Source organism: Rattus rattus, chromosome 1, assembly GCF_011064425.1.
Source record: "Rattus rattus isolate New Zealand chromosome 1, Rrattus_CSIRO_v1, whole genome shotgun sequence".
NCBI lineage: Eukaryota > Metazoa > Chordata > Mammalia > Rodentia > Muridae > Rattus > Rattus rattus.
In genome coordinates this window covers 262,250,739-262,268,451 of record NC_046154.1, presented here as the reverse complement: position 1 = coordinate 262,268,451, position 17,713 = coordinate 262,250,739, and the positions used below count along the sequence as shown (strand labels likewise).

The 17,713-nt window shown below is 51.6% G+C and overlaps 1 pseudogene; it reads left to right on the top strand.

Annotated features, from left to right (window-relative positions):
* Positions 1-14,419: 14,419 nt before the first annotated feature.
* On the top strand, positions 14,420-14,843 carry LOC116890223 (annotated as a pseudogene).
* Positions 14,844-17,713: the final 2,870 nt, after the last annotated feature.

Below are 17,713 nucleotides of genomic sequence, written 5' to 3'. Positions count from 1 at the left end.
CCCACACTGTGTGTGCTCAGCTCTTTGGGTGACAAATAAAGCCCGTATTATAAACTGTTGGCTCCTGTGCCAATTTTTCCGGCCTGCGTTCATATTGTGCGGAGAAGAATCACGAGGGGGGACAAAACAGGGTGGGTGTCTGCCAAGGACACACAGAAGGGCTTTTAGCTCCTGTGTACCTTCCTCCCTGGTCCAGTCCTGAGCAGAGTCCCAGCCTTTCTCCTAGGGTCAGCAGGGAAAGGGAAGCAGCCATTTTGAAGGTACTCCTGGGCTGTGGAGACCGTTTGCCGATTTCCATGCATCACCCATCACCTCATAACACAGAGTTCAGAAACTGGCCCTTAGAAGCTGGTTGGAAGAATGGGGGTGTACTTGATTAACTCAAATGTTCAAGGGTCAGGGACAGGGGGAGATGAACACAACTAAGAACAGCTAGTGAGGGAGTGGAAGAAAAGGGTACACGTGGGGCCAGGCGGGATGCCTGAATGGAAGACACAGTAACCTGAGCCCAGGGGCCCAGGGCGGTCATTCGGAGACATGAGCATGTGTTGTGCTGGGCCTGCCTTTGGCTGTTTGTCCAACCCTTCAGCAGTGAGCGCACGTCCTCCGCCTCACACACATATGTGTCAGACTGCACCTGACTGAAGTACAGGGGAAGCTGCTCTCACAGGACACAGCCTGCTCCGATTCCCTGAGCTGTGCAAGGTGGGAACACTGGCACTTTCTTGCCACACCCGGGCTAGGAGTGTATTAATTGATAAGATGTCTGTGGGAAGCACCCAGCACACACAGTGTATAAGCTGTGGTAAGCAGAGGTCGGGTCAGTGTTCCTGGGGACCCGGCTGGTCAGTTTCTTTGCTTTCTCCCCTGTTTAGCCTCACTGTTATGAGATGGCTCCTGAAACTCTAATTAAATTAGCCAAGGTAACATTCACGTGCAAGAGAGGTGGCAATCTCTCCCTCTTGCCCTCTCTCATCCTGTCTAATCCTTTCCAGTTTTCATCTAAGTAGTGGGGAGAGCCTCACAAGCAGGTCCCACACCCTGGGTCAGAACCGGGTCACATACCCATCTCTTAAGATGGAAAGGGAGGGGTGGCCATGGCCCATTAGGCTTCATCCTTTGTGACTGGAAACTCATGTCCCTGGCGGTGCCCCAAAGCCCATCCGTGCAGAATCAGTTCCGAGTAAAGGATAAGGTGGGGGGCCCTCGCCAGGAGATACTGACTTGTGGAGCCTCCTGCAGAGCTGGCCCCCTACAGAGAACTGCAGGAGCCCTCTGTGCCAAGGTCAGTCTGGTCTGCTCTGCTCAGAGATTGCCGGTCTCCTAGGACCCCTAGGATGCTCCCCTCAAACAGAAGCACCAGAGTGTGCGTGGGGAGGGGTGCACGGGCAGGGGGTGCATGGGAAGGGCATGGGGGAGGGGGTGAGGGGATATGTGGGGAGGGTATGCACAGGGAGGGGGTATACAGGGAGGTGGTGCACGGGGAGGGGATATGTGGAGAGGGTATGCACAGGGAGGGGGTATAAAGGGAGGTGGTGCACGGGGAGGGGTGCACGGGGAGGGGTGCACAGGTTGCATATGCACAGGTAGCATGCGACAGGTACAGTGTGCACAGGTGCAGCTCTCCTCAGACACTCTGCAGATGGCTCCTCTCCCCAGCCCGGCTGAGCATCAGCTGCTGGAGCGCCTGCCTCACCCTTGTGCTGGCTCAGTGCTTGCTGCCAGGCTTCACCTCCAGCTAGCTCGTTCCCACCCAGTTCTAGAATGTTCCCCTGCATTTGAGCTCTTGCCCAGACTCTCTCTCAGCCTCACCACCTCCAGATTCTCCCAGCTTCAGCCCCCACAGCTCCCAGCGTCATCCGCCGTAGTTTCTGCACTTCCAAACGATTCCCAAGCCTGAGTCCTGCTCGTCCGCCATAGAACAGGGCCCTGACAACTCCGGCCAGGGGCAGGAAGGTGTGGGTGAAGCAGTAAAGGATGTGGCCGTGGGGCTGGAGGGACGCTTCCATAGTCAGGAGCAGTGGCTGCTGTCCCTGGAACCCACGCGGCAGCTCACAGCCTAACTTGAGTTCCAGGACATCTGAAGCCCATCTCTGTTCTCCACAGGCAGCAAGCACACAAGCGGTGCACAGATACACACCCAGGTACAACACCCATACACATAAAATAAAAAAAAAACCTAAATTGAAAGAAAAATGACTGAAGGACTATGGTTGTCAGTTTCCCTCAGGAGACCAGAGCCCAAGAGACACCACAATGCTGTGTTCGGTGGCCTTAGTCACGGTCAAAGATTACGCTCTAGATTCCAACTGGGACACAAATGTATGGTTTCCATTTGCTCGGGCTTAGCTTTAGGGGTGCAGAGGCACCTGCTTGCAGGATGCTACACTGCACACAATCCCACCACCCTTGCCAATTGCACCAACGCTCTGATAGAGGGAGGGAAGCACTGGCCTCAGAGCAGTGGAAACCCTAAGACAGCCGCCCAGTCTTGTTGGCGTTCTGTGGAACCGAGCTGTGAGCTGTGAGTTTGGGGTCTGCCTTAGTCACAGTTCTATTTCTGTGGACAGACACCATGACCGAGGCAACCCTCATAAGGGACAACATTTAATTGGGGCTGGTTTACAGTTTCAGAGGTTCAGTCCTTTTTCCTCATGGCGGGGGATGGGGGGAGCATGGCATCATGCAGGCAGTCTTGGTGCTGGAGAAGGAGCTAAGAGATCTACATCCGGATCAGCAGGCAGCAGGAAGTGACACTGAACATGGCTTGTCACCCCCAGTGACACACTTCCTCCATCAAGGCCACACCTCCAAATCCCTCCCAAGTAGTGCCACTCCCTGATGACTTAGCATTCAAAAGTGTGACCCCCATGGGAGCCAGTCATTCTCATTCAAACGCCACAGGGGTCACAGGGTTCACAGGGGTCACAGGTGTCATCCCCCCTCCCCACCCCGCCCCTTGCTCTAAGTGGCCAGCGTCTGCTGTTGCGTGCACTTCAGAATCATTCTGACCCAGGGTCGGCAGCACATGCAGTGGGTGCTGCGGATGAGGAAAAGGTTGCTCCTGGAGATGCTCACATAGCTGAGTAGCAGAGCCAAGGCTGGCTTTTGTCCTGATCTGTGCTCCCAGCTTCCGTTCTCCACTGACTCCAGAAGATCCATGTCCTGGGGTTTTGTGTGTGTGTGTGTGTGTGTGTGTGTGTATGGGGGGTTGTTGGGTTTTTTGTTTGTTTGTTTGTTTGTTTTGTCTGCTTTAGTTTGACACAAGCTATAGTCCTCTGGAAAGAGGAATTTAAGTCGAGAAAATGCCTCCATCAGAATGATTGAAAGGCATTTTTTTCTTTTTAATCCATTTTTTATTTTAAAAAAATCTTTTCATAAACTTATACCGTGACCATGTTTTCCCTTCTCCAGTCTCCCAGATCCTCCTGCCTCCCCGTGTGCCCAACTTCAGGTGCTCGTTCTCTCTCCAAGAAAAACAAAACAAAACAAAACAAAAACAAAACCCAAGAAACTCCCAGCAAAAACACACAGAAAAGAACCCCACAAAACCAAAAATCAAATCAAAACAAAAAGTTTATGAAAAAACCAGTAGTGCATTTCTTGATTGGCGATTGACGAGGAATGTGGTGTCGTCCGTAAGCAGATGGTTCTGGGGTATTTAGGAACAAGGCTGAGGACGCCAGTGAGCAGCACTCCTCCATGGCCTCTGCTCCATTCAGTTCCAGCCTCGAGGCTCTCGCCCTGACTTCCTCCAATGATGGGTTTCCATGTGATGAGCAAGCCAAATAAACCCTGTCCTCCTCCTCCTCCTGCTCCTCCTCCTCCTCCTCCTCCTCCTCCTCCTCCTCCTCCTCCTCCTCCTCCTCCTCCTCCTCCTCCTCCTCCTCCTCCTCCTCCTCCCCTCCTCCTCCTCCTCCTCCTCCTCCTCCTCCTCCTCCTCCTCCTCCTCCTCCTCCTCCTCCTCCTCCTCCTCCTCCTCCTCCTCCTCCTCCTCCTCCTCCTCCACCTCCTCCTCCTCCTCCATCTCCTCCTCCTCCTCCATCTCCTCCTCCTCCCTCTCCTCCTCCCTCTCCTCCTCCCTCCCCTCCTCCTCCTCCTCCTCCTCCTCCTCCTCCTCCCCCTCCTTCTCCTCCTCCTCCATCTCCTCCTCCTCCTCCATCTCCTCCTCCTCCTCCATCCTCCTCCTCCTCCTCCATCTCCTCCTCCTCCATCTCCTCCTCCTCCTCCATATCCTCCTCCATCCTCTCCTCCCTCCATCTCCTCCTCCCCTCCTCCTCCTCCTCCTCCATCTCCTCCTCCTCCATCTCCTCCTCCTCCATCTCCTCCTCCTCCATCTCCTCCTCCCTCCATCATCTCCTCCTCCACCTCCTCCTCCTCCTCCTCCATCTCCCTCCTCCTCCTCCATCTCTCCTCCTCCTCCCCTTCCCCTTCCCTCTCCCCCTCCCCCTCCCTTTATCACAGCAAAAGGAAACAAGGTAGAGCAGCTCCTAACCCTGGGTCTGCATCTAAAACAGAGGGATCCATGAGGACTGAGCAAAAGTCACACTGGAAAACAAAACACCAAAGCTACACTTAGATGGAGAACGCCCCTACTACACTGCCTGTAACAGGAGTCAAGAAGTCAAACCAGGACTCAAATCCATATCCTGGAACAGTCCCAACAAATTCAAATAATAAAATACAGGCCCTGAAAGCATTTGTTACAAATGCTGGATGTGCAACTTTTTCTCCCCCTCCCGAAAGGCTGAGGCTCAGTGGCTGGTCCCCGACATCCTGGAGAGCCTTTCTCAGGAAAAGGGGCACTGAGCGCAGCATTCAGATGCCAGGAAACAAAACATTGACCGGGTGTCTATTTGTGGGCGGCTAAGTTGTGACATAAGCCACCACCCACCTCGCCCTCATGCTCCTCCACAAAACTCAGGTTTGGAGCACCTCCCTGCAAATGGGAACATCAGAGTTCCCCAGGGACCTGTAGTTGGACTCACATCAGACCTGCAAAGCCAGCGAGTCCTGTGGCAGGCAGCAAGGGTCCTGTCGGTGCCAGAGAGGCCAAAGAAAAGGGGCCTGGAGCTCAGAGGTGGGAATACTGATGGGGGTTTCCTACAACAGGGTGCTGACAGGTGTGCTTGCAATGAAGGAGTCTGGGTCAGAAGCTATCGAACATAAAAATTAGCCAAAGGAAGACCTTAAATGCTGGCCGGGACTCCACTGGTGGAGTGGGTGCTCATAGTATAGTGACACAGAGGCTTGACCGAGCTCGAGCAACACAGAAGTGACAGGGATGGGGCAGAGGAAAACATGGGAAAAGCCCAGGCTAGATCCAAGGAGCAACTGGACCTGAGGGGGAGGGGGAGTGAAACATGCTCTACCTGAGGAAAATGCTCCGAAGACACACAAGGGCCGGATTACGTCATGGGAAGCTGACTGTGCACACGCAGGCCCATGCTGTGTTGTGTGTGCCCACGTGAGTGTGCAGAGCCCAGAGGGCGATGTGGATGTTTTCCTCTGTTGTGCTGCACCACCCTTTTCAAGGTAGGCTCTCTCACTGGGGCTAATCACTTCCACTGGGCTGGCTGGCCGGCCTATGAGCTCAGGGAATCCTGTCTGCGCCCCTACCCCAATGCTGGGATTATAGGCACCTGTGCACATTTCTGGCCTCTTCCATGGGAACTGCAAATTTGGAACTCGGGGTCTTGCTTTTACAGCAAGTGTTCTTACCCACTGAACCATCTCCCCCAACCTCTAGACATTTTTGCCTTTAAAGAATTGTCTTCTCAGAGGCAAGAGAGATGGCCCAGTGGTTAAAAGCACTTGCTGTTCTTGCAAAGGACTCTAGTCCGGTTCCCAGTCCCCACATGGCAGCAGGCAACCATCTGCAACTCCAGCTTCATTGTATCTGATGCCTTCCTCTGGCCTCTGCAGGCACCAGGAATGCATGCAGTACATGTATGTGCAGAGAAAACACACATGAACTTTAAAATAACAACTGCTGGTCTGGTCAGAGAGTGCCTGCTCTGCATGAAAGTGTGGGTTCAGTCTCTCATATATCACCAAGAACTTATTAAGCTGATTTAAAAGTGTGTGTGTGTGTGTGTGTGTGTGTGTGTGTGTGGTGTTATTCGTGTGTGCATGTGCACACTTGTACATAGAAAGAGGCCAGAGGTCAACATGGGTTATCTCCCCCTTCTCACTTTCCACTTTTCCAATCAGAAAAGCTCGGAGTTAATTGTCTGGCTAGACTGTCTGGCCAGCAGTCCCCTGGATCCTCCTGTCTGTCTCCCAACACTGGGATTAATGACTGGTGGACACGGGCACACCTGGATTTTTACACGAATGCTGGGAGTCCAAGCTCATTTTGCACAGTGAGCACTTCACGTATGCAGCCACCTGTTTAGAAATATTACTTGTACAGAGCTCACTGTGAGGGCTAGAGAGATGGCTCAGCAGTTAAGAGCAGTGGCTGCTCTTCCAGAGGTCTTGAGTTCAAATCCCAGCAACCACATGGTGGCTCACAACCATCTGTAATGGGGTCCATGCCCTCTTCTGGTGCGTCTGAAGAGAGTGACAGTGTACACGCATACATAAAATAAACTAAATCTTTAAAAAAAAATAGAGCTCGCTGTGATATTTTCATACAAGCAGATATCACATACCCTGACCACACCCACCAGGACCTTATAGCCAGCGCCATTCAAGACTGCAACCAGTGCCTTGGTACCGACCCCACTGGGGCACCAGGGTGCTGCAGGTGTGGAAGGGTAGACCGAAGAGGACGCCAGCCTCTGACAGGGATAAGAAGGGTGCTGCAGACAGACAGCATTTCCTGGGAGCAGGCTGGGAGAGGGGAGGGCGGTGAAGAGTGGGTGGGGGAACAGATGTCTGAGCTGAGAGGAGCGAGCAAATGGGTGTTGGGAAGAGAGAGTGGGATGGGGCTGTCTGCTTCTGAGGCAGAGCGGGTGGGTGGGGGCCTCAGTACGGCTCAGCGGCGGATTACATGAGAGCCAGGTTAAATCATAAGACCAGAGGAGGGTGTAGTCCTGACGGCTCCTGCACCTGCCTGCTCCCCATACCCCTTTACAAGAGAGCTGGGCAGAATCATGCCGGCTGCCCAGGGTCCAGATGCATCTCTGCCATGCCCACCGCTGAGCGAGCCCCTGCTTCTGTCCTCACCTCGCCCACCCACCACAGATGTGCTGTGCCAACCAATCCCACAGCGGCCGACACCCCTGTATGTGGTGGAGCCCTCATCCCAGGGGTGCCCTGAGAACTCTCTGGCACCTTCTGCCCGTGTACTCTCTGTTGGGGGTAGCGAGCCCAAATCACAGGGCAGCAGCTTACTATAAGACCCAGGTCCCAGAAAAGGCGACTGAGTAGCGTGACCCCTACAGCGTGACCCTTACTACCGACTCCCCACTCTGGCCTGAGGCCCGCTCGCGTGCAGAGTGGGGTTGCTCCTAGGAAGTGGCAGGAGCAGTAGCGTTGCACCTCTCCTGTGGAACTCCCCATACCGTGTCAATGTACAGGAGATGCGCCGGGTCAGCGGCTCGAACAGCATGGTATTACCTCCCCTTCTGAGCTACGTACCTAGTTCTTAAATATGGGAACAGGTCAAAAGCTAAGCAATTTGGCTGCGGGTTTTCTAGGCCCCAAAGACCTTTGAGAACAGAGACTTCGCTTTGGTCACATCTGCACGGGCTTCTCTGATGACGGCATTTCCACTGTGCCACACACTGTCCTCTATGCTTAGAACAACTGGGAAGGTGGTGGCACCCATGGATATGAACTGAGGAGGAAGCTGTCTTTTCTTTACGATTTATGGGTGTTTTGTCTGCCTGTATGTTTGTGCACCACTTGCATGCAGTACTGGAGATGGCCAGGAGAGGGCATCAGATTCCCCCGGAACTGGACTTTCACATAATTATGCAAAGCCATAGGTGCTTGGGCTCAAACCCGGTCTTCAACAGCAGCAGCCAGTGCTCTAACTGCTGAGCCATCTCTTTAGCTACAGGAGGCTGATGACTGGTGGGGGCCAGCTGAGAGAACCTTCCAGAGGGACCCTTGGATCTTATTTGTCCCATGCTCTTGGCCAGGAAGAAGTCAGTAGATTCGATAACTGGTCCCCCGTTAGAAGCCTTCATTCCTTTCCAGGGATCCAGTTTTCTGTTCATTAGAACCCAGGAGTTGTGTTTACCTGGCCTCTATGCTCTCTTACAGCCCCAACATTCCGGAATCTAGACAAAGGGAAGGAACTCATTTGGCAGGCTCAATCCTGGGGTCCAGAAGTCACAGAAATTTGACAAGGCTACTGGAGTAGAAGGGGGGGGGGTGGGGAGGACCAGGGAGTTGGGTTAGAGGACCAGAGTCTATCAGAAGGGTCTGGGAAGACTGGAGTCTGGAATCCAGCAGCTGAGAGCATGCACAATGGTACCAGGAGTGTGTGTGGGGAGGAGAGATGTTCTTCAGGTCCTGAGACCCTCGGAACCTCTAAAGAGGTCATTTAGTGCCTGTGATCCCGTGTGTCTCCTAGCACTGACCTATTGGTGTTGGCAAGAACAAAATAAAGGTTCAACCTCTTGTCTGAAGAACACAGCTGCACGTTATCACAGGACTGTAACTCAGGCTTTAAAGAGCTAGTAGGAAACTCTGACCAGAGGGAATTTGCATTATGGCACTGTGGAAAGAGACCCACCCACCACACAGCCTTTATACTGACCCTGCAGATAAAATACATCAGTGGAATAAAAGTCTATCCCGTGAGCAAAGCCCTGACCAAGAAGGGTGAGACTGAACACTGTAAAGGCACTAGAAATTGGCCTCTCTGGCTCCTGACACACTGTGTGCACTGTGGTTGTCCCACAAGCTGCTCTCTGAGGAAGGGAAGTTGGCATCCAACTGCCACTGGTCCTGAACACTCTTCAGCTGCTCCTGCAAGGCAGCCCCTCCCCTTCCTACCCCCAGCCCCTCACCCACATCTCCCCCTGTGCAGGACAAATACACCAGATGTGTCACGTGTACAGAAAAGTGTGGCTTCGTTCTTTTTCTCCAGGTCTCCCCTGGCTGCAGCTCATGCTGACTCCATAGTCCCTGCCTGCAGGACCCCCAGCTCCACCTCCTCTCCATATTCCTCCCAAGACCGGCAAGGCACGGGAATGCTTTTGGCTAGACGTGGCTTCAAGTAAAACCATTCGTGGAGTTCTGCGTAGGAGGCATAATTAGTCCTATTTTATGGATGAAAGCATGGAGGTCCAGAGGCTGAGTAATTTCCCTGAAATTGCACATCTACAGAGTGGGCTGATCTGTCTTCAAGGCCCTTCTATCCTGAACCAGAGAAGTGGTTCAACAGCAAGGAGCACTTGCTGCCCTTGCAGAGGACCTGGGGTTGGGTTCCCAGCACATATTTGGCTCATGACCGTAAGTTCAGTTCCAGGGGATCTGGCACTGTCTTCTGTCTTTCCCAGATACCAGGCATGCATGCAGTGCACAGACACACATACACATAAAATAAAACCTTTTCAATAAAGGTTCTTTGACCTCTCAGAGCCTCCAGAAGGAGCTTTCGTTGTTTCTAATCCGTCCCCCCAGTCACAGGATTTCTTCTTGCTTTAATTCCTGTAATACTAGGAAAACAGCTATTTTTTCATTATCCAAATATACAATTATTTCATAGTATTAAATATACTTTTCCTCACTCTGCATCCTGCTCCCTCCCTGGCCCTGCCAAGGAGTCTGCCAGCAGAGTTTCTCACCACCTCCACCACAGCTCAGCTCCAGAGGGCGGGAGCTGCTTCAGAACCTCCGGGTGGGGAGCACAGGAACCTCTGAGCTGGCATCAGAACCCTCGAAGCCCCAGGAGGGGACGCAGGCCCTGTGGCTTCCCTGCCTTGCCTGCTCTCCGCATCAGAGAGCATCCGCAGTCCTGAGAGATGATCTCGGTCCACTCTGGAAAGGCGGCATCCCATTTGGCCTGTTCTGGAGGGCAGCCATGGGCCTGGCTCCCTCCTCAGAAGCTCTTCTCCACGCAGAAGGCTCTTGAAACTGAGCGTGCGGTTTCCTTTTGAAGGACTCTCGTGGCCAGTGGGCCAGTCAGTGCCGTCCCTCCTGTCCCTCGAGGCTTCTTGTCAGGTCTGCGAGCTCTCAGAACACAGACATTTCACCTTGCACAACCGTGAAGCCCCAATCTGCTATCCACGAGTTGTAGGTGGCTATTTTAGCTTAGCTGGGCTCAGCGATTCATAGAGGAGGATTGCAAGGATTGTTAGTCTGAGGCTAACCTGGGCTACATGATTTCAGGCTAACCTAAGATACAGAGTGAGACCCTTCAAAGAGAGACGTGAGGCTAGGGGTGCAGTTTAATGGGTAGAGTGACTGCTTGTATGGAGCCCTAGGCTGAATCCCAGTACCATGTAACCTGATGGTTAGTGCCAAAGGGAACTCCAATTCCGGAAATTCCAAAGGGTGATGCTGGGCTATAGGAAACTCTATTGTCAGTTAGATACAAGCCAGCATTCTTGAGGAACTTTGGAGGCCAGTTCCCCTCTACAAAGGTAGCCATTTTCCCTTATCACCACAGGAATATTAGCATACTAGCATAGCCTGTGGAACCTATTAGCATATCAAAGCCCATGGTGCCCTCCAAGCTTCCTCAGTCTCACCTATACCCAGTACACACTTCAGGGACCACGAAGCCTTCCCTACCTTTTCTCCCTAAATTCCCTCCGGGTTCATGGGTTTCCAGCCCCTTAGCTAACTCATGCTCCTTACAACCTGGCTGCTTTATACTCTCCCTCCCTCTCCCTCCCTCCCTCTCCCTTCTTCTCCCTTCCTCTCCATCTCCTCTCTATCTCTCTCCCTTCTCTCCTCTCCCTTCCCCTCTCTCCCCTCTGTTTCTCCCTCCTCCCTCCTCCTTTCCCCTCTCTGTCTCTCCCTCCTCCTCTCTCCCTTCTCTTTCTCTCTCTCTCTCTCTCTCTCTCTCTCTCTCTCCCCCCTCTCTCTCCCCCCTCCCCCTCTCTCCCCTCTCTCCTCTCTTTCCCCCTCTCTGTTTCTCTCTATCCCCCCCTCCTCTCCCTCCCCTGACTCTCCCCTCTGCTCTGTCCCTGCCTCTCTCCTGGCCAGATGGATCTATCACGTCTACTTCCTCTCTCTGCGACTCCTCTCCAGTTCGCTCACATCTACAATAAAAACCTTCCACAGGTGTGGTGGCCCACGCCTTCCATCTCAGCACTTGGGAGGCAGAAGCAGGCAGATCTCTGTAAGTTCAAGGCCAGCCTGGTCTACATAGTTGAGTTCTGGGGCAACCAAGGCTACACAGAGAAATCCAGTCTCAAATAAATAAATAAATAAATAAACCAACCAACCAACCAACCAAAACCCTTTCCCTGTTTCCTGAAGCATGCTCTAATGCAGGGAGTGGGAGCACCTCGGTGGGAGCACCTCAGTGAACCGGCCAAGGGTTCCCTGGAGGAATCACCACCATGTAACAGGCCTAGTACCAAAGGAAGTTTTCTGGGGGAAGGGAGTCAGGGAATGGAGCGGGGACCTGAAAGGGGTAGAGGTAGGGAAAGAGACAGAGAAAGACAGAAAGAGGAGAGAGGAAGAGAGGAAGAGACCAGCCAGGAACACCTGGGGGGGGGAGGGAGGAGAGAGAGAGAGAGAGAGAGAGAGAGAGAGAGAGAGAGGAGAGGGGGCAGGGGGGGAGGGAGAGTGGGGAGAGAGGGAAGGAGAGAGGGGGAGGGAGGGAGGGAAATAGGAGAAGGAGGGAAAGAGAGAGGGAGAGGGAGGGAGAGAGAGAGAGGGAGGGAGGGAGAGAGGAGACTCCCTTTGGAGGGAGTCCTTGCTGGAGACTTGGCTTAGTGGTTAAGAGCGCTGTACCAAGTGTTTGTTCTTTGAGAGGACCTGGGTTATAGAGAGAGAAAGAGAGAGAGAGTGAGCGCCAGGTTGGCTCACACCTGGCAGGTAGCTACCAGAGCTGTTGCTAGGTAACTTGGGCGGATACTAGAGGAACAACCAACACCCTGAACCATACCTTGGAACTGTGACATTATTCATTTATCCATGTACAAAGTAAGATCCCCTGAGGACAGAGTAGCAGGAGCTACCTGAGAAGACTGTGTACCACAGTAACACGCCAGTGAATGAAAAGGCTCTACACATGGCCCTACTGAAGGGAGCCCTTAGCATTTGCTGTATTTCCTCCCAATCATTTCCAGCCCATCCCCCACCCCCACGTTATTAAAAATCGCTCAGTATGTACTGTTTGAACTTGCATTTCCTTTTTAAGCCTTATGGTTTTTAACTGACAAAAGTCAAACATGTAAGACACACAACTGACTGTGTTTCTGTCGTTGTTTATTTAGAGACAGTGTCTCACTGTGTAGCTCTGGCTGTCTGGGAACTCACTATGCAGTCCCTGCTGGCCTTGAATTTGTAAAGATCCACCTGCTTCTGCCTTCTGAGTTCTGGGATTAAAGGTGGGTGCCTCCGTGCCTGGTCCAACTCAATGTCTTCATATCTATAGGCATTGCAAGAGAGTAGCCATATCAGGATAACTAGCATATATGACACCTTGCAAAATTATTGCCTTTTATAGTTAGGGGGTTGCTGGAGACTTGGCTTAGTGGTTAAGAGCGCTTCACCAAGTGTTTGTTCTTTGAGAGGACCTGGGTTCGATTCCCAGCACCCACAGTGTAGCTCACAACTCTCTGTTACTGCAATTCCAGGGAATCTGTGCCCATTCCTGGCCTTTGCGGGCACCAGGCACGCATGTGGCACACAGACATAAACGGGCACGTGAAACAACCATACATAAAATAGAATTTTAAAAACGTGGTAACAACAGCGATTACTAGTTGTTAAGTCATTACAGGGTTCTGAACGTAGGGAGATCCATGGAAGATACTGTGCCCAGCATGTATGTGTGAGCCTTGGGTTTGACCCTAGCACTGGAAAAAAAAATTACATCCTGATTAATGATTCCACTGCTATGGCAGAAGGGACATATGGCCCCATTCTATGGCAGAAGGGACATATGGCCCCATTCTATGGCAGAAGGGACATATGGCCCCATTCTATGGCAGAAGGGACATATGGCCCCATTCTATGGCAGAAGGGACATATGGCCCCATTCTATGGCAGAAGGGACATATGGCCCCATTCTATGGCAGAAGGGACATATGGCTCCATTCTATGGCAGAAGGGACATGTGACTCCATTGCTCTGTACCTGTAGCTGCAGTCAGAGTCTGTTCCCTCCCTCAGGCCCTGCTCGCAAATGCTTACTATACATTTCAATGTCCACACACCCTGGCCTTTCTCCTCAGGTCCCCACTATGCTGGCTATTCTGTGTGTCTGTCTGTCTCTGTGTCTCTGTGTGTGTCTCTCTCTCTTTGTGTCTCTCCCCCCTTCCTTGCTTTCCTGGTCTTCTCCCTTCTTTCGAAGATAGCCCTGGCCTTGTCTAGTCTAATTTCTCCCTGTCCCTGTCCCTGTCCCTCTCTCTCTCTGTCCTGGACTCTTGCAGATGCCCCTGGATATTTTCTCTCCCTTAAGTATAATAAGTCCTTCGACATGCCTACACCACGGATCAGTTGTTCCAGTGGCTGCTTTACCGTGCTCTCTTGCATACACACAACATCTTATCACGGGCTTTGTTGCCACTAATTCACCCTAGTCAGCCGCTGTGGTACTTCTATAACTTCCGTCTTCTGTTACCATTGTGGCAAACACTTTTTAGCATAAAGTTCTTCCCTACATGTTACGTTATGGCCTTAGACTAGATTCTGTAATGAAAATTACTGGCTTAAAAGATATGTCAGTCGGTAGAACTGACAGCTGAAATACCAACGGATATCCGGCCCAGGACTGAGCATGCGCACTGTGCTTGGAGCCTTGTAGGTTTTGGTTGGGTGGAGATGGTCACATGACTCTGAGCAGGCTTCTCCAGGTCCCTACCAGACTGAGGAAAGAAGGCCGGGCTAGGACCTACTCTAGGCATCCCAACATTAGAAAGAATGCGAGGTTCTCTGTCTCTAGGGGTACACATGCTGCCTGTGTAGCTGTCAGTGAATACTTCAAGAAAAAGGAAGTTGTGTCCAGATTCTGGGGAGGACCCTCCCACATACACCAGCAGTTTACCTAAGAGCAACACCCTCGGGGTTGGGGATTTAGCTCAGCGGTAGAGCGCTTGCCTACGAAGCGCAAGGCCCTGGGTTCGGTCCCCAGGTCCGAAAAAAAGAACCAAAAAAAAAAAAAAAAAAGAGCAACACCCTCTCTCCTCGTCCAGACTGCCCGGAAGGACAAGGACTGAGCTAGTGCAGAACTGTTTTGTCTGCTTGGGCCTCCTCCTGCCTCTGCCCCCTGTAAGACTAGTGGGGGAGGGGAAGAAGTAGACCTGTTTAGAAAGGTTCTTTGGGCGACCCTCAAGATGTCGAAGCGAGTATGTGGTGGGTCCTCCGGAGCGAAGTTCTGGGATTTCCCTGGGTCTTCCGGTAGGAGCTATGATCAACTGTGCTGACAACACAGGAGCCAAAAACTTGTATGTCATCTCTGTGAAGGGAATCAAGGGACGGCTGAACGGACTTCCTGCTGCTGATGTGGGCGACATGGTGATGGCCACAGTTAAGAAAGGCAAATCAGAACCAAGGAAAAAGGTACATCCCGCAGTGGTAATTCGACAATGAAAGTCATATGGAAGAAAAGGTGGGGTGCGTCTTTACTTTGAAGATAATGCAGGGGTCATAGTAACCAATGAAGGCGAGATGAAAGGTTCCGCGGTCACAGGTCCAGTTGCAAAGGAGCGTGCAGACTTGTGACCCAGGATGGCATCCAATGCAGGAAGCACTGTGTGATTCTCCAGTGTATCTGTAAAACATATTCATTAAAAAGTCTTTGCTCGGGGTTGGGGATTTAGCTCAGTGGTAGAGCGCTTGCCTATAAGCGCAAGGCCCTGGGTTCGGTCCCCAGCTCGAAAAAAAAAAAAAAAAAAAAAAAAAAAAAAAGTTTTTTTTTAAAAAAAACCCATATTAAAAAAAAAAAAAAACAAAAAAAAAAAAAAAAAAAGAAAAAAAAAAAAAAAAGAAAGGTTCTTTGGAGCAACTCCCGTCTGCGTGGTCTGGAAATCTGCAGTTCGGTGCACAGATTAGTAGCGGCAACTCAATCCACTCAAAACCACTTCACGGATTCGCCAGCAGTCCAGTTCGGTAGAGTGGGAATAGCAAACTTGAATTAGCAGCAGTGTCAGGACCTAGCAGAAGCAGCCAGGCCTCAACCTCAGCAGGAGGGACCAGCAGGAGCACCAGGAGAAGTTCTGGCTGTGCCTCTCTCAGCAATGGAGTTTGCACAGCTAGCTCTATAAGCAAGCCTAGCTCAGCTTCTATGACCGCCGCCGGGTCTTATATACGAGTGCGTTTGTCTCAGCTGACACCGCTCTGCCAATCACCCTGAGTCTGCAGAAGCAGGAAGAAACTGCAGCACTCCACTGGAAGTGTTTTGGTGAGTTTCTCTCTATGGAGTCCCGACAAATGCAGCTCAGCTATTCAATGCAAGGCAGACCAATACATGCATGTTGTTAGCGAAGAATCCTTCATCACGAGTCCTCTCACGTGCTTGCTTTAGCAGAACACCCTCTCTCTCCCATGTTTGCTTCAGCGAAACATTCCTCCACGAGTCTGCCTTCGTCTTTCACCTGTGTTCGCTTCAGGAAAACACTCCTTCATGTGCTTGCCCCAGCAAAACACCATCTGACACAACTGACTTTGCAAAGAACCCTTAAGTTTCCACTTCGACCCTGGGCGCTGGGATTAAAGGTGTGTGTTACCCCTGCCCTGCCAAAACCTCTACCCCTTCCCTGTTAGCCTCTCTTTCCGGTTTTCCTGAGGTAATTTCCCGAGAGTGAGTCACTGTCTCATCTCTCCTCCAGAATTTTTTTAATGTAGGCAAGAATGACCTTGACCTCTGGTTTAGTTGGTTTGCTGTAAGGTTTATTTAAAAATTTTACTTATGTCCCTGTGTGTGAGGGCAGTCTTCCGGGGAGTCCAGCAAAGGGCATCAGATCCCCCTGGAGCTGGGGTAACAGGTGTTTGTGAGACATCATCTGACAAGGATAGAGACTTGGGTCCTCAGCAAGAACGAAGCAGGCGCTCTTAGCCCCTGAGCCTCCTCTCTAGCTCCGACCTTGATGTCCAAGTGCCCTTACCTCCACCTCCCTAGTGCTGGGGGACCAGACCAGTGCCACCACACCTGGCCCACCAGAAAATAATTCAAACAAACAGACTAGACTCTGGCTCATAATTCCATAAGAAGGAGGGCTGAACGCGTTCCCATGACAACCCTTGAGGCCTTCTCCTCCCTTCTCCAGCCTAGACAGCCCAGACTTGCAGGATTGGCTTCTCTCAGAAGGGTATGTTAATGCTGGGGGCGGGGGTGGGGGGTAGAATCTGGACAGATGGTACCAGGCTGCCCTGAAAGCACGCGGGATTGATGGAAAATGCAAATTCATTGCCAGTGCCAGGCAAACACAAGGTGGAGCTCTGGAGTCCAAATTGGGAGCAAGCAACTTTAAATATCTAAAGGAACGACTTCGTGTCCTTCAGTGTAAGCCCGGGGTGCTGTCGACATGGAGACCCACAGGAGACTTTGGCTTAAGAAGCTGGTCTCTGTGCCGCCGCCCTCTGCTGGAGCGACTCATGAACAGCAGCTGGCCACGAGGGAAGGAACCAAGAGGGCTCCGAAGCCCACCCTGACATTTAGGATCCCCCTTTAAGAGTCACCACGTCCAGGAAGCCTGCTCCACCTCTGCAGCTGCAAGAAGGCTTGGCCATGGGCACAGCCTTCCTTTCGCTTTCCCCTGGCAATGGTGCCTGCCCTTGCCTCAGGGAGGCACTGCCTACGTCCCCTCCTCTACTAATTTATGAGTTCCCGGGGTGGGGGGGGTGGGGTGGGGAAAGGACATTTTAAAAATTTACTCCCAAAGGAACTTGCACCTGCCTTGAAATGTCTGATATAACGGAGCGCACAATTCACATCGTTGAAGGGAGTCCTTTGAATTCAAATGTCACATCTCCAAAGAGGCCCACTTAAAATATATCTATTAAAAGACGTAAACAAGTTGCTTGGACACTGAGTCATTAACCACTCGGGGTGTTGGCGCATTAGCCGAGCCCAGAGCTCAGAACCATGGCATTATGGGAAATGCTGTTAGGCAGCAAAGAAAGATTTTATAAAGGATGGGGAGGAGGGAGGGCAAAACAAAGAATAGAGGAAGAGAGGGTTGATCAATAGGAACTCCTGAAGCCAGTGATGTCCCTGGGGACAGCTGGGGAAACTTAAGGGCTGGAGAGATGGATGCTGAAGGGCACCTCATCCTGGAGACCGTCATCTCGAGAGACTTCAAAATAAATTAACTGGGTTCAAATGCAAAAAAAAAAAAAAAAAAACACACACACACACACACACACACACACACACACACACACAAACCCGTCTGGTAAAATGCAATCGATAGTGCTTAATTAAATGTCAGTAAAACATAACATTATGCCAGCTTTATTGAATGCTAAATATTCATTCAATTTTAAAGAGTTTGTGGGCTAGATTTTCCCACTTCATAAGAATTCCCGGGTAGAGATGGTGACTCCTGGGAAATCGTAGCCAACCGTAACAAAATATTACTCATCCTCACACAATTTCCAAACTTGAATCATAATCCCCCTCCCTCAAA